The 27,691-nt window shown below is 44.3% G+C and overlaps 1 long non-coding RNA gene and 1 other non-coding gene across 2 annotated transcripts in view; both read left to right on the top strand.

Annotated features, from left to right (window-relative positions):
- Nucleotides 1–27,691, top strand: part of LOC145345145 (uncharacterized) — a 371,118-nt gene that overhangs the window by 177,630 nt on the left and 165,797 nt on the right. The window lies entirely within an intron of this gene.
- Nucleotides 3,672–3,863, top strand: LOC145345792 (U2 spliceosomal RNA). Its single transcript, XR_013887176.1, has one exon. It is a non-coding gene; the product is annotated as a U2 spliceosomal RNA (small nuclear RNA).

A 27,691-nucleotide genomic window follows, 5' to 3' on the forward strand; every position in this document is an offset into this window, starting at 1 on the left:
AAATCTGCTCTGCCATTAAATCAGATCATTGCCGGTCTCTCCCTGGTTTCGAATCCACTTCCCCACCTATTCCCCATATCTCCGTAACACTTCTAAAAATTAGAAGTATATCATCTCCTCCTCGAAACCATTCAATGATTCAGAATCCACTGTGCTATGGGGCAGCGAATTCCACAAATTCGTCATCCTCTGCAAGAAGTAGTTTCTCCTCATTTCAGTTTTAAATCTACCGCCTCACAACTAATTGTTCTAGTTTGTCCACCAAGAGGGAACATTTAGTCTACATTTACTTTATCAATCTCTTCTGATATTTTATTTACTTCAATCAGATTCCCTCTCATCCTTCCAAACTCCAGCGAGTATAAGCCCAAACTATTTAATTTCTCCTCGTATGTCATCTGTTTCATCCCTGGAATCAACCTGGTGAACCTTCTCTGAACTGTCTCCAATGCCACCACATCCTTCCTCAAATAAGGAGACCAAAACTGGACACAATACTCCAAATGTGGTCTCACCAACACCCTATACAATTGCAACCACACTTCTCTACTTTTATACTCCAGTCCATTTGCATTAAATGGCAACATCTCATTTCTTTTTTTATTACATGCTGCACCTGCATATCAACCTTCTGCAATTCATGAACAAAGATGCCCACATCCCTCTGCCCAGATGCATTTTAAATTTGCTTTACATTTAGGTAATAGTTTGCCTTTTTTTTTCTGCCAAAATTAACAACCTCACACTTAACCACATTAAAAACCATCTGCCAAATTTTTGCCCATACTCTTGGCTTATTTACATCCATCTGTAAAATCCTTGCATCCTCTTCACTGCCTGCTTTCCCACCTATTTTAGCATCACCCACAAATATTGTTTATTACACTCTGTCCCTGTTTACAGATTATTTAGATAGATTGTAAACAGTTGAGTTCCGAGGACTGGCCCTGAGGCACTCCACTAGTTACATTTTGCCAGCCAGACAAAGACCCATTTATCACGACCCTTTGCTTTCCGTCAGTCAGCCAATCCTCAATCCAACCCAGTACTCTATGCCCAATCCCTGCAATCTCACCTTCTGGATCAGTCTTTTATGTAGCACCTTGACAAATGCCTTCTGAAAGTCCAGATATACCACATCCACAGGTCCCCCACTAACCACCTTGCTGGTCATGTCCTCAAAGAGCTATCTTGCAGCAGCTGTTGATCTCCTGATCTAACTGTACATTATGGGAGAGTATATTGTCTAGGGACAAAAACAAACCATTGCAATTAGCTTTGTGCCTCCGAGCACAACACAAAGCTATGCACAGTGGATAATGTGTTATAACATTAACCTAATGAGCTCAGACACAGAATGTATTGCTTTAAACTGATGGCCAGAGCATAATCAATGCTGACCTATCAATTTGATTATTTAATGGGGCAATTTTATTAAACTACACCCCACATTTCTCTTGTGGTGTGTCTGAGTAGAATTAGGAAGTAATAAAGTGACACATTGCAGCTCACTAAATAATAGGAATGAAATTGAGGAAATGGTTGGTTTGACAGAAACTGCCAGGCAGCTGCAGTTATCTGTCAATCAAGTGGAAACAGTTGCCTGAATGTGTGTCAATCACAATAGCAGAGAGCTGAATGGACAGTTGCAACTTGGGGCTGAGATACCATCAATAAAGCAGACAGGTTGTGCGCCCACATAAAGTGGGATCAGAAAGTGGAGATGATGAGAATTGAGCATGACAAGGGACGAATGGCAACTTGAGAATTTGGTGCAAGTTGAAATTTGGAGATGGAAGGTGGTGCTTTTTATATCTTGTTTCAGTCCTTGCCGGTTCAAAGGCATTAATTCGGTGACCAGGTTGGAGACGAAAGGGTTGACATATGAAGAAGTAGCCGCGGAGCTGCATGAATTTTTAAAATAAGAATTTTAATGCAACTAAAATACAATTAGCAGACTGCCATCTCTGAGCCCACTAGCCTCTCCCACCCCGCCAGGAGCGGCTCACTCCAGGAAGGTTTATTATAGCTCCCCACTTGCTGGGAGCTGGCGGCCCAATGCCGCTGGAGTGAAGGGGGGCCATAGAGGCTCCCAGAGTGTTGGGCGCGGGGAGGTGGGGTGTAATGCCTCCTTGGCATTACACCTTGGCAGTGCCGGCCTGTGCCCCTAGCACTGCCCAAAGGGCAAAATGCCTGGGGGCAGGGCATGATGGAGGCAATCGGTGGGGGTTGGGGGGGGGTGTCTCACTGCCACTTGGCAGTCAGGTTCAGTGGGAAGTGAGGGAGGCCAGCGATTGGGGCTGGCTACTGTGTGTGGTGGCGGGGGGGGGGGGGGGGGGGGGGGGGGAGGTGTGGTCACCTGCTTGAAGGGGGGCGTAGTCGGGGGAGTTTGGGGGTGTGGCAGGGACGGGGTGTGTTGTCACTGTGGGAGGGGATTGGAAGGGGAGATTGGGTGGCGGGGGGGGTGGGTGGTGGTCCAGGGCTGGTCCAGGAATGTTCGGGGGACAGTGCTTGGGCCTTGGCGGGGGGGTGGTGAATTGGTTGGCGATGTGGGATCGCGGGGCTGGCCAGTGATCAGGTGGCTGGCACTGAGGAACCACTGCACATGCGCTGACAGATCGATGCATGAGCAGTGGCCCCACCCAGCGATATGCCACTGGCCTCTTCAGCACACTGAATTTCAGCGTGATTCACACTGAGGCACTCTGCAGGGCGGGAGATTCGCTGAACCCCCACTGAAAAAAAGTGTGATCTACTCCAGGTTTCACAAATACTGGGAGAATCCCGGCCATAGTTTCTGGTTGCTGTGGATAACTCCGTGCTCGGGTGAATAATTTCAATTAGGTTGTGAGATGGTTTCGATTGGTTTTTCCTTCGGGGTAAGAATTCCTGATTTTGTCTGAAATGAGGCACAGTGTGACTGCAAGTTAAGCAGGTTTGTGGAGCCAGGAAGTAGCAATGGAGGAGCCGCAGCCCCACAGTTGTCTAACAGATTCAATTTTCTTGCAGCATTGGTGGATGAGATCAGGGACTGCAGCATAGCTGAACAAATGGACCCCAGCACTGAAATGCTGAGGGCAATCCAAGCGAGAGGTGTAAAATGAAAGGTAGTTATAGTCAAGGATAGTGAAGTTAGGGGGATAGATACTGTCATTTGCAGTGAAGAGAATGAGCGTTGACAAGCTTAAGGGCATATTCTCTAGGCTGGAGAGGAACTTGGAGAGGAAGGATCCAGTTGTCGTGGTCCATACTGGTGCTGAGGTTGTAGGTAGGACTAAGAAAGAGATTCAGCCGAGTGAACAAAGGAAGCTGGTGGTCAACGTAAAAGCAGGACCCCAAAGTGATTATTTTTGGGTTATTACTTGAGCCAGGGGCAAATTAGCATAGGATAAATAAGAGTTAAATGATTGGCTCAAAGATTAGTTTGGGAAAGGTTTTGATTCCTGGAACTCCCAACGTTCACCTCATCAAGTCCCTTCCGAATCTTGTATGACTCAATGAGATTGCCTTATGGGTGTGAGAAGGATCAGTTTAATGAGAGGTAGATCCATTCAAAAGTCAGATGGCAGCAGTGAAGAAGCTGTCCTTGATTTGGCTGGTATGTGAGCTCAAACTTATGCATCTTTTTTCCGACAGATAAAACAAACCTGTGATGAGTGCTTATAATACTCTAAGCTTCTCGGCCTTTTGGCTAAGATCAAGTGTAGTACCGACATACTGCGCTTGTTTGAAGTCATTAGGTTACATTTCAGCTTCATTTGAAGCAATTTTTTCAAACCGCATCTCGGCCTTTTGGCTACGATGCAAATGAGATCAAGCCTTGGAGGAGGAGCTACACCTACTCCACTCAGCTTGGATCATGTAGATCAAGCCCAAGACAGGAGGTGAGGGCCCTGTCTTGTCAGCTTGGATCGGGAATGTCCCAACTTGTTGGGACTCTGAATTGGCTTTAATTTGACTTGATTGGATTGGAATAAAGTAAACAAAAAAAAACTTTTTCCCGACAGAAGAAGATGAAAGAGAGAATGTCTAGGGTGCGTGGGATCCTTGATTATGCTGGCTGCTTTTTGGAGGAAACAGGAAGTGTAGACGGTGTCAATGGGTGTGGGAGGCTCGTTTGCATGATGGACTGGGCTTTGTTCACAACCCTTTGTAGTTTCTTGCAGTCTTGGGCAGAGTAGGAGCCATATCAAGCTGTGATACAACCCGAATGAATGCTTTCTTTGGTGCATCTGTAAAAAGTTGGTGAGCTTCATAGTGGACGTGCCAAATTTTCTTAGTCTTCTAAGAAAGTAGAGGCCTTGGTTAGTTAAGAAAGCCTTAACATGGACGGACCAGGACAGGGTGTTGGTGATCTGGACACCTAGAAGCATGAAGCTCTCGACCATTTCTACTTCATCCCCACTGATGTAGATTGGGGCATGTTCTCCTTTATGCTTCCTGAAGTCGATGACTACCTCCTTCATTTTGTTGACATTAAGGAGTAAAAGGTTAACTAAGGAATAAAGACAGATGAGACCATCTTATATGTGGTCTTGCTGCAGCTGTATAGGGCATTGGTGAGGCCGCAGCTGGAGTACTGTGTGCAGTTTTGGGCGCTGCACCTGCGCAAGGATATTTTGGCCCTGGAGGGAGTGCAGAGGAGGTTTACTAGGCTGATACCGGAGTTGAGGGGATTGAGCTATGAGGAGAGGCTGAATAAACTAGGCTTGTACTCGTTAGAGTTTAGAAGAATGAGGGGAGATCTCATTGAGACGTATAAGATGATGAATGGGATGGATAGGATAGAGGTGGAGAGACTCTTCCCGCTCAAAAAAGACAGTAGGACTAGGGGGCACAGCCTCAAGATAAAGGGGAGGCGGTTTAGAACGGAGTTGAGGAGGAACTTCTTCACTCAAAGGGTGGTGAATCTCTGGAATTCTCTGCCCGTTGAAGTGGTGGAGGCTGCCTCGCTAAATATTTTTAAGAAGCGGGTTGATGGGTTCTTGATAAGAGAGGGGATTAAGGGTTATGGGGAGAGGGCGGGAAAGTGGAACTGAGCCACAACAGATCAGCCATGATCTTATTGAATGGCGGGGCAGGCTCGAAGGGCTAGATGGCCTACTCCTGCTCCTATTTCTTATGTTCTTATATTTGAGAAGCAGGAAGTATCAGAGATGGTTAATACATATTTAAAGTTAGACCTTACAGCAGAAGGTGAAGGGAGGAGTGTAGGAATACCCTGAAGGGATAACACTACAGGAGTTAAATACTCAAAATGGGTCTAAAAATAAAAGATCATGAGGCTAGGTTGGAATGCATCACAGGATACAGAGGGAGGTCGGAAAAGAAATATCAGAGGCACCAATTGTAATTTTCCAATTACCTTTGAAATCAGGAATTTTGCTGAAGGACTGGAAGTTGGCAACAGTTCTAAAAATGTGAGACCTCTTTCACTGGAACAGAGAAGATTAACAGGGAATTTAATAGAGGGTTTTCAAAATTATCAAATGCCTTGCAAAGATACATGCTGAATGACTGTTTGCATTGCTTGGTTGATAGTAAAAGGAATTGAATAATTGGAAAGGAAGACTATAAATGGACAAAGTAATGAATGCAATGAATTTTTTTGTAGCCATCCATTTAGACATGTGTTAGACAGTACGATGTTGTGACACACACAATTGTCATGCTGGTAACGAAATACTGTGGAAATCTGAAACAAAGCAGAAAGCTCTAGAAATACCCTGCAAGACTGGCAGCATCTGTGGAGAAAGAAAGAGAGGGCTAAGTATTATGGGGAAAGCAGATTACTCACCTGCTCATACCCTAGAACCAATGTTGACGTGGAGCTGACCCATGCCAGGCTCACCTACTGGGCAGCCAGTAGGCAAGCTAAACAAGAACCAAGAGTTGCCAGCCGATCGGATATGCTGAAAGTTCCATCAGTGCTGACAACGCCAAGGCCACATCAATGGGCGCAGCTGGGACTGCAAGAGGGGGAGGAAGGAGAACCATGAACCTCAGAGACACATAGATCCAGGGTCTTGGGCAGGGAGTGGGCTGCAGGGTGGAAGCGTTTCAGGCTGTGGTCAAGTAGGAAGAAAATGGGGGAGGGTTTCTATCTTGGGGGGGGAATGTCCCCCATCAGCAAAGGGCAGCCCCTGAAGATAGAACCTTCCCCAGTTCTTTCATCTCCTTTGAATAGATTATGTTAAAAATCAGGCTGCCCACTCACATTTGCCCAGGCCAAATCTTTAATGGTGGACACTCCATTATTAGGGTCAATTGGCTTGGCAACAAGCATAATTGACTCTTGATTATCAATTTAAATACAGAGCATGAGATGCCGATTTTGGCGCTCACCATGCCCATCCCCCTGTATTATGGGAGTAAGCTTGGAGATGAGGGGAAAGATGGGGCCTCCCCCTCTTATTTTATGTGTCTCTCCTACTGAAAAAATGCAGCCCAGAAGTATCTATCTAACATGACTCTGAAGAAGAAGAATTTGAGATGGTGATGAGGAGAATTTGTTTCTCATATGGGTGCCTTTGTATATGGAACTCTTTTCTTCTGACAGCAGTAGTGGCAGGTGTCGAATATTTTAAAGGCTGAGTCAGGTTGATTCTTCACTTACAATCACAGAATTGTTATGGCGTCGGAAGAGACCATTTGGCCCATCACGTCTGCACTAGTTTCCAGCTCCATAACATCACCTGACTCTTCCTTGCCTCAGCACATCTGCTGCTGAAATCTTCATCCATACCTTAGTTACCTCCAGGCTTAACTCGTGAAGGGAGTCAAAGGTTCAAAGAGGTAGACAGGAAAGTAGAGCCGTGGCCACAATTAACAGCCATGATTGAATCAAATGATGGATCAGGCTCGATGGGGGTGAATGGTCTACTCAAGGCTCTGATTTATATGTTTATATCCTAACTCTGTTTCTCGCTCCACAGATGCTGTCTGGTCTGCTGTGTATTCCCTTTATCTTTTAATTGTAGCGTTGATGTTTTAATCAATGTAAAGATGCGCTCCAAAGGAGCAGGGTTGCAATGATGGCTGCTGTGCTAAAATAATCTTGATGGGTGTGCCGAGGCATTATGTTGCATTGTTGTCCTATTAAGAGAGAATAAATAGTCTGTGTCAACATTCCTTGGAGTTTAAAAGAGTGAGGGGTGACCTTACTCAAATATATAAGATCCTGAGGGGGCTTGTCAGAGTGGATGGTGAAATGTTTTCACTGGTGGGAACGTCACGAGCAAGGAGCAGAGCTACAAGATAAAGGGCTGGTCATTTAAAACTGAGGTACATATAAATATCTTGTAGAGGGTGGTGAACCTCTGAAATTCTCTGCCCCAAAGGATATTGGAGGCTGGATCACTAGAAGTATTTGAAGTGGAGGTGGATCAATGTTTGAAAGATCGAGGAATAGAGGGCTTTGGGGAAATGGCACAGAAAGGGAGCTGAGGCCAGCATAGATCAGCCATGACCATATTGAATAGTGAGGCAGGTTTGGAGGGCCTGGTGGCCTGCTCCTGCTTCTATTTCTTGTGCTTTTTTGTAACCTTGTATTAGTGCGATGTATTACATGGCATGCATAATTCTCTTCCACCCACATATCCTAACAGTACTTTGTTTTGTATGATTTTTCATTATGTCCCAGCATACACATTATAACAGCTTCCTTTTCCATGGATGCTTCCCTATCCTTAAATCCTCAACTGCTGCTGCCCCAAGAAATACTTCTGTCTGTCACACCATCATAATGTATGTTGCTTTGCCTACACTCTGAGGACAGCTTAGTAATGCAAAGATATCTGTATATTTATTTGAAATGGTGTGCAACATTGCTTTCTTTAAAAAAAGATGCAACGCATCCACTTTCAATTTATTTCCAAACTTGTGTTTCTGTCAACTAAATTAAAAACAATTCACATTCTCTTGTTACAGTATTGACATCTGATAAACTAGCCAGTTAGTTTGTAGCTGAACTCCAGAACCAGTCTCTGCACCATTCTCCCTAAACGTGGTGATGGGTCACATAAAGGAGCGATCAGTTGGCTTAAAGCTGATGAGTAATTATTTACGGGGGGGAAAAAAAATCAACAGCTTGCAATTTGTCACTAAATACTTCTCTAAACATCTCGGTGGCTGACACAGAGGAAACACTGTCACTCCGCAGCAGCAGGCTTTGTTTAGTTTGTTGGGAAGGTACTTTGAGATGGCATTCCTCAGCCAGTCAGCAGGCAGCAAGCTGTCCACAATCCTCCATTGTCCTGGACATTCAACAAACAAACACAAAAACACTGGCAGCATTTGGGGTCCTGCCCCTTGGCCCAACATTGCCGAGAGAGAAAGTAATTAAATCAGGCTTGCAAGCGTTGTTGAGAAGCTGCCTGCTGTAACGTAAACAACATTAAGTCAGACTGAGAATTCATTATGCACTGACAGTTGGCCAGGTTTCTGCTGAACCTTCCCTCCATTTGGCTCAAAATAGGGATGAAGCATGTGGCGGATTCAGTCGACCACATTGCACCAGTACACATGGTTTGTTAATTGGTGTGTTAACATTGCAATTAGAGGAGGCGGGAGAGGGAAAGGAAAACAATTAGAAAGCTCTTTAACTAACATAGGCTATTAGCTGTAAGAGTTGCGGATGAACGTGATGCCCTGCATTGAAATGGGAAAATCCTGCACATAATTAATTCAATTAAATACTTTGGTGGTGCTACACTGCATGGAGCAAGTTTATTTATTAGTGTCACAACTAGGCTTACATTAACACTGTAGTGAAGTTACTGTTCGGCACATTCAAGCACCTGTTCGAGTACACTGAGAGAAAATTGAGGGAGAATACAGACTGAGGGAAGAAACCTGAACAACCGAAGGAAACCTATGTAGACAGAGGGAGGATGTGCAGACTCTGCACAGACAGTGACCCAAGCCAGGAATCAAACCCAGTCCCTGGCACTGTGAGGCAGCTGTGCTAACCTCTATGCCACTGTGCTTGGCACAGTGAGAAGGCCTTGAGGTTTGAAAATTGAGATTTCCAATGCTAGTGACTATGGAAAGACAACCATTTCTTTTTATGGAGCAGGACCTGTCAAGTTTATATTAAAGAATGAGCCTTTGAAGATGGACAATGGTTGACACTTTGGTAAGGGTCATCCTGTATGGTAACGATAACCCGGGACAACTACTTGGAGTTGATTTGATGGGCACAGTAAGAAGTCTCACAGCACCAGTTTAAAGTCCAACAGGTTTATTTGGAATCACAAGCTTTTGAAGTGCTGCTCCTCCCTCAACTGAGTTTGAAAGCTCGTGATTCCAAATGAACCTGTTAGACTTTAACCTGGTGTTGCGAGCCATTTTAATGTGCTCACCCCAGTCCAATGCTGACATCTCCACATCTTGATTTGGTGGACCTGTCCTTCAGAAATAGATGCTCAGTGACTGAAACTCACCGCAATGAAGAGGTTATAAATGTGAGATGCTGGGGCTGCTAAAAATCTGAAATCAGCATAGAAAATGCTGGGAATACTCAGTATCTCTCTAACTATTTTCATTTTCTAACTATTTTCATTCACATAACATTGACCTGAAATGTTATCTCTCTTCCATTTGTCACAGATGCCGCTGGAGCTGCTGAATATTTCCAGCTTTTTCTATTTTATGAAGAAGTTTCCTCCTGGATCTCAATGGGTTTTGTCTCAGAAAACTCAACAATTTATTCAGAAGTATGTAATGTTCTCTTTATGAAAGGATTGTTAAACCCAGCAAAAAAACTGAGAATTTGAAGTCTAACTATGTTAATCGCATTGCCTGACTTATCACATGACTGCTCCAATTTTTCCTGCTCAATCAATGGTTCTTTCCATACAAAATAAAGACTAACTAGATTTGGTCCTGGTCACGAGAGGTGGTGGCAGAGTAGCAATGTCATAGGTTAGTATTTCAGCAACCCAGTGTAATACTCAGGGGACCCAGGTTCAAATCCCTCCCCGGCGGTCAGTGAAATTTAGATTAAAAACGTCCAATGACCATGAAACCATTGCCTGTTCTCTAATGTCCTTTAGGGAAAGAAATCTGCTGCCCTTACCTGATCTGGCTTAAATGTCACTCCCAGAGCAATGTGGTTGACTCTTAAATGACCTCTGAATAAGTGCAGTTAGGAAAGGGCAATAAATGCTGTCTTGCCAATGATATCCACATCCCATGAATGAATAAATAAATTATTACAGGACAATAGCGGGAAGAGAAAATAGGTGACAAGATGGGATGGCACCATCCCTAATGAAGATGGACATGAACAAATGTATATTGGTGAAACTATTAATTGTTTAGAATTGAGGCTAGTTGGTCTATCTTTGGAATACATCTGGACCATATATGAGATATGTTAGTATGTTGTTGCACATCCTCATGTTGTCTTCTTGCACTAACATTTGAAGCATTTACTTTCTCTTCAAGGTATTATCCTACTATTCTGTAGGTGATTGGATCTCTAGTTCATGCATTGTGGTAGTTTGCCAGGTAGCCATCACAGTGGCATTTGTCCTCACAGAAGATCCTATGGTAGTTAAGATCATTCCTTCCAACTGGAATATCTGGAGGACGGTTTGTTTGAACTCTGGACAACTATTAGCTCCAATGCCATACTGTTATAGGGGTTCAGGGATTGGAGGGGAACTTGATAGGTCTGAAGTACCCAACAGAAAATCCTTTGACATGAAAGCAAAACACTGTGAATGTTGGAAATCTGAAATAAAAACAGAGAATGCTGGTAATATGCCACAGGTCAGACAGCCACTGTTGAGAGAGAAAAACAGAATTAACATTTCAGGTCAATGACCCTTCACCACAACTGGGAAATCTTTGATCTTGATTTCTTCTCCTGGGCTGTGCCACAACCTTAGTTGAAGTCATTTCTCTTTATTCATTGGTTGTTGGGAAGCTGTATCATGGACCTCACATTAAGGAACCCACGCACCCCGGACATTCTCTCTTCTACCTTCTTCCCTGGGGAAAAGGATGCAAAATTCTGAGATCACGTACCAGTTGACTCAAGAACAGCTTCTTCCCTGCTGCCATCAGACTTTTGAATGCACCTACCTCATATTAAGTTGATCTTTCACCATACCCTAGCTATAGCTGTAACCCTATATTCTGCACTGTCTCCTTTCCTTCTCTATGCCTGGTATGCTTTGCCTGTATAACGTGCAAGAAACAACACTTTTCACTGTATGCTAATACGTGTGACAATAATAAATCAAATCAAATATGGTTGCTTATGTTTGCAGGTAAACATATCATTGGCTTCATATTAGTTGGGAATGTAGAAGGATTTCAGGTACAGCCTACAACCATTTTACCATGACACATGCCATGTCCAAAGTAGTTGGAATTTCTAAAGTTAGTACTCAGTGGGTATTGTTCTCTGTGACAATTATCTCTAATGTGATTCCATTAGACATTAGCAATGCAGGCATGGAGCTTCAGAAAGTGCCGCTTGTATAACTTTTATTTAAACCTCCCATCACTCCGATGTACAAAGCTCTGTTCCTATTACAAATGCTGGAGTCAGAGATATCCTGGTGTGAAATGCACCTACCATTTCTGGTGCAACTGGACTCCTACCATTGCACCAGCTCTCGCCACAGTATATGTGAGCTGGCTGAACATTGAAAAATCCTATAATAAGTCTTTGGAGGCAGAAGTCTCTTCAGCAAAATCCCTTTATTTACAACTCTAACAGAATACTATCAGTTAGCAGTCCACCATTGGGGGTGTCAGAGGAACAGACACTCCCAGTTAAGTACAAAGTTAAGACTCCCTGATTATCCCATCAGCTTGACCCTTAATCAGGGAGTTCATACTCCAATAGGCCAACACCAAAGGTCTGACTGAAGTCATGACAGATTCCAAAAAAAGATAAAAGAAACCAGCTCACCCTCTGGATTGGCTGATTGCAGTCCTGCGATTGACTTTTGTAACTGGTTGTAACATTGAATCCTCGTCTTTAAACTTTGACATCTCCAGATGTTCATTGCATCACTGGGGCCGGAATTCTCCAACCTCGCCCGTGGCTGGGATTCTCTAGTCCTGCTGCAGAGAATGGTGATTCTGGCCCCGGGTGATTATCTGTGTGGAGTTTGCACGTTCTCCCCATGTTGGCGTGGGTTTCCTGCAAGTGCTCTGCTTCCCTTCCACACTCCAAAAATGTGCAGGTTAGGTTGATTCGCCATGATAAATTACCCCTTAGTGTTTGAGGGATTAGCAGGGTAAAATATGTGGGGTTGTGGGAATGGGGCCAGGATGGGATTGTGATTAGTGCAGGCTTGATGGGCTAAATGGCCTCCTTCTGCACTGTAGTAATTCTATTCTATTCTATATTATACACTCACCTCCAAATGCTGAGAAGATTCTGATGGATGGGACAAAATGTAGCAGGAACCTAGCATAACCAAATCCCTCTCCAAATTCTGTTCCCACCTGCCCAAAATCTGGCATTTCTGAACCCAAGATTTTGAGGAAATTCACGATCGTTTACTACACTGTTCATAGAATCCCTACAGTGCAGAAGGAGGCCAATCAGCCCATCAAGTCTGCGTCGACCACAATTCCACCCAGGCCCTATCCCATAACCCCATACGTTCACCCTAGGTAACATCTCTGACATTAAGGGGCAATTTAGCATGGCCAATCCACCTAACCCGCACATCTCTGGATTGTGGGAGGAAATTGGAGCACCCAAAGGAAACTCACGCAGATACAGGGGGGAAAGGTACAAACTCCACACTGGCAGTGACCCAAGCCAGGAATCGAACCTGGGTCCCTGGTGCTGTGAGGCAGCAGTGCTAACCACTGTGCCACTGTTCCACCTAAAAACATCAAGGGGAGAAATTATTGTGAGCTCGATTAGCTTTCTCATTCTGAATCGCTGCATGTGCTATTTTAAAATAAAACTACATAAAAATAAATAGGTTAATGGTTTTGTGAAACTTGGTGCAGACAGAAGCAATGTAAGTCAAGTCTTTAATTAAAAATGGTGCAGAGAAAGTTTTACCCTAAAGAAAAGTTCAAAACTGCACATTCTAATTTCAACTAGCATCAATTACACAGAATGAAAAGGAACCTGAAATTGACCATATGTTTGGCAGCATCTTTCATCACTAAAAGTGACTTTCTGTAAAATGTAAATTGATTGCACCTAAATTGGATATGGCCATTAAAGTCATGTTGCCCTTATTATCTCTGAGAGAGACTGACTAATAAAGTTCTGAGTGAGATTAAACACATGGAAGGCTTTAACCAAACTATGAGTGATGGTAAGAGATGCTGCTTCAGTTTGCAATCAAGAATAAAACAATTCCCTCTTGTCAGACCAAACAGTTGGTACTTTCTTCCACCCACGCACACCCCCTCGCACCAACTCTTTATGCTTAATCAGATCTAATCCTCCTCCATATTTCATGCAATTTGTATCGGGAATACCAAGGACTTCTGATTATTTTTTGCGTCTTCTCCATTCTCACAACTCTGACACATTTCAGGACAATCCTGGCAAGACATCCATGGGTTGATTGAACGATAGTGAGAAGTCTCACAACACCAGGTTAAAGTCCAACTGGTTTATTTGGTAGCACAAGCATTTGAAGTGCTGCTCCTTCATGTTCACAAACAGGGCATATAAAGACACAAACTCAATTTACAAGATAATGGTTGGAATGCAAGTCTTTACAGGTAATCAAGTCTTAAAGGTACAGACAATGTGAGTGGCGAGAGGGCCAAGCATAGGCTAAATAGATGTGCACTGTCTCCAGCCAGGACAGTTAGTGAGATTTTGCAAGCCCAGGCAAGTCGTGGCGGCTACAGATAGTGTGACATGAACCAAAAATCATGGTTGAGCCACATCTTGGTTGAATTATGTCAGGATAGAGCAAATTCAAAGCTTCTGGTGTATGCCAGAAACAGCAGTCGGCTTCCCTAGAGCTACACCATCAAATTTCTAGCTCATCATTTCCCAAACTGGTTTCCGCCGTATTCTGGGGTTCTTTCAGATCATCCAATAATTTCCCTGGTAGGCCCAGCCATTTTAAATTTGGAAAAAGCTAACTTTCCAGCTTGTCCAATCGAAGGTGGGTTTCACACTGCACTGGCCCCTGATAGGTACACTAGTCAGCCTATCAGTAGCCCAAGCAGCCGGCCTCTGATTGGATGAGCTGGAAATAGGGAAAGAGTGAAGCCGACTAGACAGTGGAGCAGACAGCAGAGAGAGACAGAGGACAAATTGGGCGCTGGGACAAGGAGTGGGGAGCAGAAGCCATGGATGGGGAGCAGAGGCTGGGGGAGCTGGAGACCTAGCAGGGGACATGAGGGAGTGAGAGAAGGAGTTGAGAATACGTGTGGATGAGAGAGAGTGTTGGATGTGTGGGTGAGTTAGTGAGAGAGAGAGATGGGAGTGTGAGTGAGTGAGTGAGTGAATGAGTGAGTGAGTGAGAGAGAGAGAAAGAGAGGGGTGGGAGTGTGTCTAGGGCAACCTAAATGGGATATTCATTATTGGCACAATGAATAATCTCGTTCATGGAAAGTCCTGTAAGATCAGACTGGCATCAGCAAACAATCCACTTGCTGTGTCCTGGACCAGCTATTTCCCTATCAGGGTACAAATTAATGTTGGAGACAGAGGCTTGAGTGTGAGCTGGAAAAACTGCAGCAACTTGCTTCACCTCCACTGGGGAAGGCTCACTGGAAATGCCCAACAAGTGCTTCACTGGGCAGCGATGGGCTTCCCTGGGATTTAAGTTCCCAGGGGTGCAAATCCCACCCTCCCAAGAACTGCCGCCAAGCAGAGGCCGGGAGTTCCCTGTTGCCTGACTGAGCACTTAAGGTCCTCAATTAGCATTTGTAATAAATCTTCGAGCCCAATATTTAATCAGGCAGAGATGGGAAAGTGGTGTGTTTCTTACCTCATACTAACCCATCCAATTAAATGCCCCTTCCAAACTCACTGCAAGGAGAGAGGAGGTCATTAAATTCCACTTAAAGGGTGTAAAATTCCCCCTTGATGTTTTGAACATCCTTGCAATTCATATGCAGTCTGGCAGCATTCAGTTCCTTCAGACTGAATGGTACTTTACAGATTTGTACTGATGTCTTGTTCAAAGACAGTAATTGTCCTCTCGTCGACAGCTATTCCCCTACACGGATATAGCTGTTACTGTGCATTGTATTGTGCTGTTAAAAATAAGGAAACACGATCATCGGAAGAGCTGTGACCATGTTATTTCCATTCATCAACAAAATCATACAAGGGTTTAGTGAAGTAATCCCATTTGTTGTTACACAAATAACTGGCAGAGTGTGTTTGTGAACACTGTGCTATCTAAGTAAATGTTTGTGGAAACAGAAGTTGGTGTCTGGCAGCCTCATTAATGCTTTGTAGATTTAACACAATCAGGATTCTGTGGAACAGCGTGATCACAGAAAATTGTCCTGTATCAAAGAACGGGTTTTACGTTACAAGACGACTCGAAGAGCATTTCCAATTTGCTGGCAATTGCTGTGTATCAACTAATAAAACCTCCAGCATGACATGTGAATTACACAATTATTTTTATATTGTTGCTGCTTTAATTGTATTTGCATTGTTCAAAATCAAACGGAATGTGCCAGCCTGCGCAAAAGACAAACTTGCATTCACATTGAACTTTTACCTCAGGATGCTCCAAAATGCTTTACAGGCAACGAGGTACTCCTGAAGTTTACGCAGTATGAGCTTCATATACATTGTGGTCAGCACTGCTGCCTCACAGCACCAGGGACCTGTGTTCAATTCTGGTGTTGGGTCACTGTCCGCGCGGAGCCTGAACATTCTCCCCGTATTTGTGTAGGTTTCCTCTGTGTACTCCGGTTTCCTCCCACAGTCTGAAAGTGCTATTTCAGTGCATTGGCCATGCTAAATTCTCTCTTGGTGTATCCGAACAGGCTCTGGAGTGTGACGACTCAGGAACTTTCACAGTAGCTTCACTGCAGTGTTAATGTCAACCTACTTGTGACACTCATAAATGAACTTCATACACAGATGTGTATAATATTCTCATGTTTTATTTAAACTATAACATAGAACTGATGAGGAATGTTGATATTTTCAGGTTTTCCTCGAAAAGTTGCAACTGTGATGGAAAATTAAAATTGGTTTCCTTTTGTTGAAGACTTGTCATCGACTGGTTACTGTCAGCAATGTGTTTATTGACATTTTTACTCTCATAGAAACATTTAGTGCTTTCTTTTCCCAAAATGGAAATAATCCAAAGAAAGTTATTATTTCATACAGCTGGTCTATTGTTCTACAAAAACAGGGGTGAAAATCTCCAAGTTCAGTAGGGCACACTCGCCGACTCTGGGTGCTTGCTTTTGGAGAAAGATTTCTAACACAAATCCGTCTCTCAACCATAGCATCCGTTATCAGTCATAACCTCTGCACCGAGTCTCCAACCAGTTCAATAGAACTGCATGTCACATCTCAGGCTGAAAGATCAACACGCAGATTTAACTGCAAGAACAACATCATTTAATCTGTCATGCCGGCCAACTCCTCAACATATGCTATCTGACCTTCAACACCAGCCAGGTTAGGGATGACCCTATAAGCAATGCAAAGTGTACCTTACAGTAATTCATCCAATGCACCACATAGTCTAACATATTCAAACCCTAAACATGCATTCAATTATTAGACCAAAAACATGTCTGTGATATTTCTGCTTGGTGTGTGTAGCTTAGATTGCATTCCTTGATAAGCATATTGCAATAAATGTTACAAACAGACTTAACAAATCATTATTTCCTTAACTCACCGAGTAAATTAATTTCTTCAATATTGAATGTCAGTTAAGTTCAGTACATCACCGCCCAGTATAGTTTTGTTCAGTCCCTTTCTGGAACTGTTATTTCTCTGTGGCATCCCTCCTGATAATCTTCTGCATGTCAGTTGATGTTACTCAATGATCCAATTCAATTAACTTTTTGTCTAATTGCAAACATCTCAAACAAGAATTTTAAAATCACAATGGCAGAGTTTGTGGTACACATTACTTTTATCTTGAAAATAATCACAACACATAAAACTTTGCATCTGGGAACATGCTTTGTGTCAAGACTTGCTGTTTGTCAACTCGCAATTGCACTGTTTTTACTTATAAATCATTGTTCCACATAATTTCTGTCATTGAATCACACAAAATCTTCATATCGCTTTGATGGCCTCTTGTTGCACTGTAGACTTCTAATTTCTGGGTAACTAATGTACAGATCCAGGTCGACACTGCCCCCCCTCAACCACCCCCCTCCTCTCACACAACCCTGACCTTCTCACCACAGGGACACTGTCCCCCACCCCCAACTGCCCCCCCCTGCCCTATGTAACACCACCCAGCCACCAACTAACTCCCCCACTATGGTGTTTCCTTATTCCCTGGCTTCACAACTCCTCATGGTACCTCCCCAACCTCATGCGGATTGAATGACTGTGCCATTGGCTATGACCCTACCTGGCATATCCAAACTGCCCTGACCCCAGACCCCCTTCACCCAGGCCCAACGCCTGCACCCACAGGCTTCATCCCCTCATGAGCCAACCCAATGCTCCCCCAACCCACCCACCTCCCCCCCCCTCGCAGCAGAACTGACCCAACACAACCCAACATCCTCCCCAGGACAAGCACACCCAGTCCCTACCTGAGGTCCTATCAACCTGCTCCCCTCCCCCCCACTCACACACACACACACACACACACACACACACACACACACACACACACACACACACACACACACACACACACACACACACACACATGAGGTCCCTACTCTTCTATTCCCCTAGGAACACCCTCCAAACCTCCTATTCCCTCGACCCCCCCCCTTCCCCCGAGGCCCTAACCTCAGATTCCACGTCGATCAAACTCTGATTCTCTCCCACCTATCAAATTTTGTCCACTTACCACTTGACACCAGAAAGGCAGGCTTGTGATTAACGTTTTTGTCTTTTCACTCCGCAGGTGGAGGTCCACCTCGTTGTCAAACGAGGGGCAGGCACACGGTGGGTCATGCGTGGGCTGCTCCTGGAGGTTCCGGGAGTGGCCTAGTACTTCATGTCGGTGTGTGTGCTTGATCCTGGACCGGTAGACGGGCACCGCAACAGCTCAGTGACTAGCACTGCTAGCTGTGCAGATACATGGATTTGGGCCTGTGTCTGTGGGAGTTTGTGCATTCTCCCTGTGGTTGCGTGGGTTTCCTCCGGGCGCTCCGGTTTCCTCCCACACCCCAAAGATGTGCTCTTAGGCTGATTGGTTTTACCAAATTGACACTATTCTCCCCTGAATCTGGCTAAGTTAGGGGTTCTATTTGTAGATACGCAGGGTAGAATAGGTGTAGGGTGATGCGGCGGCGCGGGCTTGTTGGGCCGAAGGGCCTGTTTCCCGTGCTGGGTTGTTCTTTGTTCTTTGATCTTTGTACCATCTCCCTGGTTTGTTAAGGCTGTTTAAACTTTATGGGATCTTTAACTTACTTGCTTTACTGCAACTAGTACTGTAAAAAAAGGGCGTGTCCTCTTTAGTTCAAAGGAGCTGCATTTTGACATTGGACCACGGATCGAGTTGCACTACCTGAATCCCACTCATCCTGAGTTGGAAGGTCATAGGAATTATAAGAACATAAGAACATAAGAAATAGGAGCAGGAGTAGGCCATCTAGCCCCTCAAGCCTGCCCCGCCATTCAATAAGATCATGGCTGATCTGATAGTGCTTCAGTTCCACTTACCCGCCTGCTCCCCATAAGCCTTAATTCCCTTATTGGTCAGAAATCTATCTACCTGTGACTTAAACACATTTAACGAGGTAGCCTCCACTGCTTCAATGGGCAGAGAATTCCAAAGATTCACTACCCTCTGAGAGAAGAAGTTCCTCCTCAACTCTGTTCTAAATTGACTCCCCCTTATTTTGAGGCTGTGCCCTCTAGTTCTTGTTTCCTTTCTAAGTGGAAATAATCTCTCTGCTTCTACCCTGTCTAGCCCCTTCATTATCTTGTATGTCTCTATAAGATCCCCCCTCAGCCTTCTAAACTCCAACAAGTACAGGCCCAGTCTGTTCAATCTCTCCTCATAAGCTAACCTCCTCATCTCTGGAATCAACCTGGTGAACCTTCTCTTCATTGTCCCCAAAGCCGATATATCCTTTCGCAAATAAGGGGACCAAAATTGCAACCCTAGTTGCGGCCTCACCAGTGCCTTGTGCAATTGCAGTAAGACCTCCCTGCTTTTATACTCCATCCCTCTCACGATAAAGGCCAACATTCCATTTCAAAGCAGAAATAAGCACATTCAGACCTTCCAGCCTGCTCCAACATTTAATCAGATCATGGTTGATCTCTCCCTGGTCTCAAATCCACCTCCTCACCCATTCTTCATATCCTGCTTTCCTTTTTTCAATCAGTAATATGTCTATCTTGTCTTGAAACCATTTAATGATTCAGATTCCAACGCACTATGGGGCAGTGAGTTCCACAATTTCACCACCCTTTGCGTGAAGTCGTCTGGCGTCATCTGTTTTAAATCTACTGCCTCTCAACCTATACCTGTGACCTCTTGTTCTAGATTGCCCCATAAGAGGAAACATTTGGTCTACATTTACTTTATCAATCCCTTTTAAAATTTTATATCGCACGATCAGGTCCGCTCTCTTCCTTCTAAATTCCAGCAAATACAAGCTCAAACTGTTTAATCTCTCCTCATATGTCAACCCAAGTCAGGCAAGACAGGCTCAGGAAAGGAATCACATAATCACAGAGTAGCAATCTAATGCTGATTTTCACCCCAAGGAAGTTATGGTCTGTGAAGAATTTCTGTCATACAATACTGTCTTTAGAGTCTTCTAGTTATCATTCTTGGCTATGATAGTGTACATCTTGGGGAAAAATGGTTGATTCATTTTTCTCAGCCTCTTCCGCCTCAGCAGTACTTCATCACCCAACCTCACATTGAACTGCCGAGATCCCCTTCTGTGGTTCGCACCCATGTTCTCTGCATTATGATCTTGAACCTCCTGATCAACACTGATGTCCCTCAGCTCTGGCGCCTCCATGTGCATTTTCCATCCACATAGCTACTCAGTTGGGCTCTTCCCTACTATAAGGTGTGGAGTCACTCCATACATGGTCACATATGACAGCAATACCTTGTTCCAGTCTCTGCCATCAGCGTGAGCAATCCTCATCCGTTTTTGTTTTGAGGTTCGAAATCTGTCTGCTTATTTTTGATGTTCCACTTCCCCGTGTGCCTGTGAATATTTATGTTACTCTTAATGGTGAATACTTGTAATCCAGCTGCCTCTAATCTGCGCAGGGCTTTGAAATGAATTGTGGCTCGTTATCTGAGTACAATGTGACTGGTAGACTGTGCTATGCAAATATTTCAGTCACTGTAGATACCATTCCTCTGATGTTGTAGACTTCATCACAAGATACTGAGAGTCATGGCTGGAAAATGCTGCAAGGCCATGTCCAAATGCAGCAAGACCTGGATAATATTCAGGCTTGGGTTGATATTGGCAAGCAACATTTGCGTCTTACAAGTTCCAAGTAATAACCAACAAGAGTGAATCTAACCATCGGCGCTTGATATTTAATGGCATTACCAACAAATTGCAAGAAAGGACTTGATCAGATTTTCTGCAGTTGAGTAGAAATTTGACCCACGTGGAGGCTGTGCAATTAATGAGGCAGGCAGAAGTGAAAAGCAAAATACATTTTTATTGGAGGTGAAAAATAATTTTTACTTGAGGTGAAAAATAAATCTTGTCGTGAAAAGGGCTGTTTTAGTGCGCATTGAAGTAACAAAAGAAGGAAAACATGAAAAGAATGTGGCAGTCATCATTATTCAGTGTTCTCATTTGTGACAGGAAAAGGCTGCATCAATGTGAAGAATATTCTGCCACTTTAAAGAGGCTTGTTGCAGCAAAAGTTTCCTAACACAAAAATGAAAGAAGAAAGAATTAAAATGGCACAATCTCTTCTGTATACATCCTTAGAATCATGTCAACTGGTTTTAAGGGAAAATCCTGCTATGTACTCTCAGGAATTAAAGATACAGCAACGCCAGTATCAACCTCCATCCTAACTGGTTGTCCACTCACTCTGGAATCCCCCAGAATCTATGTGATTCACCCTGTATGGATAAAATGTTGAGTTGAGACATTCCATCATTTCTCTGGACCTTCCCTACTTCACAGTCATAATTCTTTTATTTGTTCATGGGATGTGGATGTTGCTGGCTGGGCCAGCATGTATTGCCCATCCTTGAGGGCATTTAAGAGTCAACCACATTGCTGTGGATCTGGACTCACATGTAGATCTAGATAGGCTGGGCGAATGGGCCTGGAACTGGCAAATGGAATTTAATGTTGGCAAATGTGAGGTTGTCCGCTTTGGTAGGAATAATGGTAGGAAGGACTATTACTTACACGGCGAAAAACTGCAGCAGGCGACGGTGCAGAGGGACCTCGGGGTCCTTGTGCATGAGTCGCAAAAACCCAGCCTGCAGGTGCAGCAGGTGGTCAGGAAGGCGAATGGGATGCTGGCCTTCATAGCCAGGGGGATTGAATATAAAAGTAGGGAGGTCTTGCTGCAGCTGTATAGGGCATTGGTGAGGCCGCAGCTGGAGTACTGTGTGCAGTTTTGGTCGCCGCACTTACGCAAGGATATTTTGGCCTTGGAGGGAGTGCAGAGGAGGTTTACTAGGCTGATTCCGGAGTTGAGGGGGTTGAGCTATGAGGAGAGGCTGAATAAACAAAGCTTGTACTCGTTAGAGTTTAGAAGGATGAGGGGAGATCTCATTGAGACGTATAAGATGTTGAATGGGATGGATAGGATAGAGGTGGAGAGACTCTTCCCGCTCAGAAAGGACAGTAGGACTAGGGGGCATAGCCTCAAGATAAAGGGGGGGCAGTTTAGAACGGAGTTGAGGAGGAACTTCTTCACTCAAAGGGTGGTGAATCTCTGGAATTCTCTGCCCGTTGAAGTGGTGGAGGCTGCTTCGCTAAATATTTTTAAGACACGGGTTGATAGGTTTTTGATAGGCAAGGGGATTAAGGGCTATGGGGAGAGGGCGGGAATGTGGAACTGAGCCACGACAGATCAGCCATGATCTTATTGAATGGCGGGGCAGGCTCGAGGGGCTAGATGGCCTACTCCTGCTCCTATTTCTTATGTTCTTATGTAGGCCAGACCAGGTCAGGATGGCAGATTTCCTTCCATAAAGGGCATTAAGGGGGGACTGGTAATGTTAAAATGGCGGCGTGGGCTCGTTGGGCCGAAGGGCCTGTTTCATGGGCTGTTTTTGTTCTTTGTTCTTTGTTCTTTATAATGTACCAGATGGTTTTTTTTGACAGTTGACAATGGTTTCATGGTCATCATTAGACTCCTAATTCGAGATTTTTATTGAGTTCAAATTTCACCTTCCGCCGTGGTGGCAGCATTGTCTGTGTCTCTGGATTACTGGTCCACTGGCAATACCATTATGCCACTGCCTCCCCTCTTTTCTTCAATGTTGTAAATTCCTTTTGTAGAATACAACTTGTTTTTCTTGAGGATACCCAGATTCTTCTTCTGAATATTATTTTCAGGAGAAACTGATCTAGCCCAACAAGCTTTTGCAATGTGGCTGATTTTTCCACAATTATTCATTGGCTATCTATGCTCCAGCATTCACTCGCTGAGTGGCCCATTTTGGCACATCTGTGACATGCTTGCTGCTGTTTTGATTTCTTAGTGGCAGTTCCCAACTTAAAGATCTTCATTCTTGCATTAAATTGTGAAATCTCTTTAACAGCCAGTTCCATTGACACTGTGATTTTTATTGCTGTCTTTAAAGTCGAAGCACGTTCAATAAGAAGGCAGGATTACACCAGCAGAAGCGTGTTGTTACAGTGGGAGGGTGGGGCAGCCATTCAGCTGCTATCCTTTCTGAGAGGGGTCTGAAAGTCTGCCAGCATTGCGCTCCCTAGTACTTTGGGCAGCATGTTGGCACAGTAGTTAGCACTGCTGCCTCACAACACCAGGAATTCCAGGTTGGGCATCTGCTTATATGGAGTCTGCACGTTCCCCCCATGTCTGCAAGGGTTTCCTCTGAGTGCTCTGGTTTCCACCCACAGTCTGAAAGATATGCTGGTTAGGTGCATTGGTCATGCTAAATTGTCCCTCAGTGTACCTGAACAGATGCAGTGTGGTGACTAGGGGATTTTCACAGTAACTTCACTTCAGTGTTAATGTAGGCCTACTTGTGATTAATAAATAAACTTTAAAGTAAACTGTAAATATGGGAAGTGGCTGTGCATGCTGCAATGAAATGAGAGAGGGGAAGTACTTTAAGGTTGCATAACGTGCATTTTAATAAATTGATCTAACATACGTGGCTAATATCTAGTCGTGCCTAAACTTACCCATGCCATGACTATAATTTCTTCGTTCTCATAATATATGCCTGGTTGCCTCAGAGTGATGGTACCATCTTCTCAAACACAACGTGATGGGAATCTCCAGTTGGCGTTGCAGTCTCGGGAAGATTGCTGACATCTCTTCCTGATTGTCACAGATCTGCCTTTGTAGTTCCAGAATCTGTGGGACCACTGGACCCAGGAACATTACATCTTTCAGAGTGCCAGATCCCTGAGATGTCTCTGCCTCTGCCTGTTGTGGACCTTCAGCTGTGAGGTGCTCACTAGTGAGACCCAGAAGCCTGCCTGCTAATTAATCCCACTGAGGTGTGAATATCTGCACTGGTGGAGGGTATGGGCGGCAGATGTGACGTCTCCTCAATGTTTGTCTCTGAGTTGTCTCCCTCGGAATTGCTTGAGTCCATCGTAGAGAGAGGTAGTACAAAGGGTTAATGTTAAATATGTAAATATATAGTCTACACCATCAGTGGCATGGGATTACATGATAATAGAGCATGGAGAGAGATGGTTCTATATAGAGACTTGTGCTGTTGGCTGGTGGCGAGATCTTCTGATCCCACTGCTATCAATGGGATTTCTCATTGATTCTACCCCTCGCCACCAGAAACGCATGGCAGGGAGTGTGCCATTGGCAGGATGAGAAGATTGCACAGCTTAAAGAGCCAGAAGATTTCAGTCATACTGTTCAATAAAAGGTAGTGCTTACTTCTCTTCACAGTCCTGAACAGTCCCCATTAAGATCCACAACAATGATAACAGAACAAGCTCTTGAACTGTGTACAGGACAACTTTTTAGATCAATATGTAGAGGGTCCAATAAGGGAGCGAGCTGCTTTGGACCTGATTCTGGGAAAGAAGCTGGACAGGTGGTGGTGGAGGATAACTAGGAAAAGAGTAGGGTCCATTAGAGACCCAGTAGGCACTCTGTGGGTGGAGCCAGGGGATATTGATAGAGTGTTAAATGAATATTTCACATCTGTCTTCACCCAAGACATGGAGGATGATGGTATGGAATTCAGAGAGAGTGATTGTGAGGTTCTTCAGCGAATTGACATGGGGAAGGACAAGGAATTGGAGGAATTGGCAGCTTTAAAAGTGAATAAATCTCCAGGTCCAGATGAATTGTGCCCTAGGCTGGCTGTGGGAGGCAAGGGAGGAGATTGCAAGGGTTTTGACACAAATTTTCAATTCCTGTCTGGCCACAGGAGAGGTGCCAGGCAACTTGAGAACAACTCATGTGGTTCCACTATTTAAGAAGGGTTGTAGAGATAAATCAGGGAACTACAGACCAGTGAGTCTCACATCAGTGTTAGGGAAACTATTAGAGAAACTTCTGAAAGAGAGCATCTATCTCCACTTGGAGCGGCAAAACTTGATCAGGGATAATCAGCATGGCTTTGTCAGAGGGAGGTCATGCCTAGCAAATTTGATTGAATTTTTTGAGGAGGTGACCAGGTGTGTAGACAAGGGTAGTGCAGTCGATGTAGTTTATATGGATTTCAGCAAAGCATTTGACAAGGTCCCAAATGGAAGACTTATAAAAGAGATAAATTCATATGGGACACAGAGTAATTTGATAAAGTGGATTCAAAGTTGGCTCAGTTGTAGGAGGCAGAAGGTGATGACACAAAGCTGCTTCAGTGACTGGAAGCCAGTGCCCAGTGGCGTACCACAGGGATCTATGTTGGGCTGTCTTTTATTCGTCATTTATATAAATGACATAGGTGACTATGTGGGGAGCAGGATTAGTCAGTTTCTGTATGACACAATATTGGCCAGCTGGTTAATAGCGAGGTGGAGTGTCTTGGACTGCAAGAAGATATAGACGGAATTGTCAGGTGGGCAGATAAGTGGCAGATGGAATTTAACCCGGAAAAGTGTGATACACTTTGGAAGGAGTAATTTAACAAGGAAGTCCTCAATAAATGATAGGACACTAGGAAGTTCTGTGGAACAAAGGGACCTTGACATGTTTGTCCATAGATCTCTGAAGGCAGAGGGGCATGGTAGTACAGTGATGAAAAATGCATATGGGAATTTGCCTTCATCAGTTGAGGCATAGACTACAAAAGCAGGGAAGTCATGTTGGAGTTGTATAGAACTTTGGTGAGGCCATAGCTAAAGTAGTGTGTGCAATTGTGATTGCCACATTGCAGGAAGGATGTGATCACACTGGAAAAGGTGCAGAGGAGATTCACCAGGGTGCTACTTGGGATGGAACATTTAACTTATGAAGAGTGGTTGTGTAGGCTTGGGTTGTTTCCATTGGAGCAAAGAAGACTGAGAGGAGACCTGATCAAGGTGTACAAGATTATGAGGGACATGGACAGAATGGATGGGGAGCAGCTGTTCCCTTAGTTGAAGGGTCAGTCATGAGGGGACATAGGTTCAAGGTGAGGGGCAGGAGGTTTAGGGGAGATGTGAAGAAAAGCTTTTTTAACCTAGAGGGTGGTGTTGAGCTGGAATGCGCTGCCTGAGAGGGTGGTAGAGACGGGTTGCCTCTCATCCCTTAAAAAGAATCTGAATGAACACTTGGCATGAAAATTAAGGCTATGGGCCAAGTGCTGGTAGATGGGATTAGGTGTCTTTAATGTAATTGGTGCAGATTCGAAGAGCCAAAGGGCCTCTTCTGTGTTATATGATTCTATGATATCCATGACATGTTTCGACAAACTGTATTTTATCTTTCTCTGTCTATGGCCACCATTATTTTGGTTCATTGGTTTTAACTGGTACCAACCACTTCTAACTGACCATCATACAAATCTAGGCCTAGGCGTTTATAGCACTACGAGATCACATTTCCAAATTATGAATAGTTTATTTTGTATAGCGATATGGATCTTGAATGGGCAATTCTCCTCATTCTTCCAGCTTGGAATTTCTGTCTGATATCACCCAACTCTGACTCTTTAAATTTCTCTGGTTGCCATTGCTCTGGCTGAGGCATGAGCTGCCATAAACTGCACAAATCATCCAGCTTTCTTCTACGGTGAGGATCTGACGTGGGGCAGCCTGGTGGCACAGTGGTTAGCATTGCTGCCTCACAGCACCAGGGACCTGGGCTCGATCCCTGGCTTGGGTCACTCTCTGTGTGGAGTTTGCATGTTCTTCCCATGTCTGCTTGGGTTTCCTCCGGGTGCTCCCGTTTCCTCCCACAATCCAAAGATATGCATGTTAGGTTGGTTGACCATGGTGAATTGACCCTCAGTGTCAGGGGGATTAGCTACGGTAAAAGCATAGGCTTATGGGGATAGGGCCAGGGTGGGATTGTGATCAGTGCAGACTTGATGGGCCAAATGGCCTCCTTCTGCACAGTAGAATTCTATGATCTATGAGCTATGATCTATGATGTGTGTGTTTGATCTGTAACAGTGCATCAGCAATGTATATTTTTCCAGCAATGTGGTTCACCTTGTACAATTACTGCTGGAGTCTCAAAGCCCATCTTTCAATTCTGGCATATGGTTTTGTATCTGTGAGGATAAATCATCTCTAAGGCTCATATATCTAGATATTAGTACAGGTGACCAAAAGCTTGGTGAAAGACATAGGTTTTAGGGAGTGTGTTAAAATAAACAAGAGATGAAGTGAATTTCAGGGAGGAAATTCCAGATCCTCGAGCCACCTTTGACATCTCAAAGTATCATTGCCAATAATGTGGTGATGAAAGCTAGGGGTGCATGCGAGGCCAAAATTGGGGGAGCGCAGACATCACAGAGGGTAGTAGGACTGGAAGAGATTACAGAGGCGTGGAGGAATTTGAAAATGTGGCTGAGAATTTATAGATTGCGGCATGGCCAAACTGGGAACCAAGTGAGCACAGAAGTGATGGGTGAATGGGATTTGGTGCGACTTAGGATCTGTGCAGTAAGTTTTGGACGAGTTCAAGTTTGTGGAATGTGCAAGATGGAAACCAATAGGTGTATGCGTTGCTTGTCCAATTTTCTATTATCCATCACACCAATGCAATTTGGAAGAAACTAAGGAAACTCTATCTTTATGTGCGTAAGTGCTGCGTCACAAGTGAGGCACCAATAGAATGAGGTATTGCCAATGGTTGCGTGTTAGCAGCCAATGTTCCTAACTTACTCAGATAAACTTTGGACTTTGCCATCGACCCGGTTACAGTAAATTCAGGATTCTACGCGCCCATTTTCCTGTCAAGGAGATAGTCATATGAATGAAAAAGTGGAGGGTC

The sequence above is a fragment of the Carcharhinus amblyrhynchos genome, chromosome 7 (genome assembly GCF_965287045.1).
Source record: "Carcharhinus amblyrhynchos chromosome 7, sCarAmb.v2.hapA, whole genome shotgun sequence".
Classification (NCBI taxonomy): Eukaryota; Metazoa; Chordata; class Chondrichthyes; order Carcharhiniformes; family Carcharhinidae; genus Carcharhinus; species Carcharhinus amblyrhynchos.